This window comes from Fukomys damarensis, unplaced genomic scaffold, assembly GCF_012274545.1.
Source record: "Fukomys damarensis isolate Sample0158 unplaced genomic scaffold, DMR_v1.0_HiC HiC_scaffold_27, whole genome shotgun sequence".
In the NCBI taxonomy this organism is placed as follows: Eukaryota; Metazoa; Chordata; class Mammalia; order Rodentia; family Bathyergidae; genus Fukomys; species Fukomys damarensis.
In genome coordinates, this window is record NW_022900939.1 from 5,071,510 (window position 1) to 5,072,147 (window position 638).

A 638-nucleotide genomic window follows, 5' to 3' on the forward strand; every position below is an offset into this window, starting at 1 on the left:
CCCGCCTCCCACGCCCCTCGCCCGGCCCTCGGGGCTGTCCGAGTTTCTCCCGTGCAGGGTCAAAACAAGTTTAACACGTGCAGTCCTTAAAAAGGAACAAATGTTGTCTTTCAAAAAGCCAGTGGGCCATGGCTGGCTTCCCACATATCCCCCTTTTTATTATATTTAGAGCAGGGACTTTCCCTGTTCAGCAGAAAGGCTGTGCCTGTCTTAGGTGAGAAATGTCTAGAGAAATCCCTTACCTGTCATCAAGCCATGAGCAGTTTAATACTCAGGCTCTGTCTTAGGTTGGATATTTCTCCACAATTCTCTAACCCATCTTTGACTACCAGCCTCTGCAGGGGGTATACCATGGGTTGTGAAGGCTTGACATGTAGCTTTTTCTACATCAATATTTGTGATCCTTGTTCCTTATACCAGGACTCATTACAAAGAGGTTATCTCAAACTCATCACAAAATGAAAGGCAATCACTATTTCTAAGAATATACAATTGGTCAATTTACAATTAATATTATCAGTTTCATAAGCAATCTCTATGAACATTAACACAAGACATTATATTAGAGGCTCCTATGCTAACAATATTGAAACTAAGGCTAGTAACTTTGACATCTGACCATAAGCGTATTTCTCCCA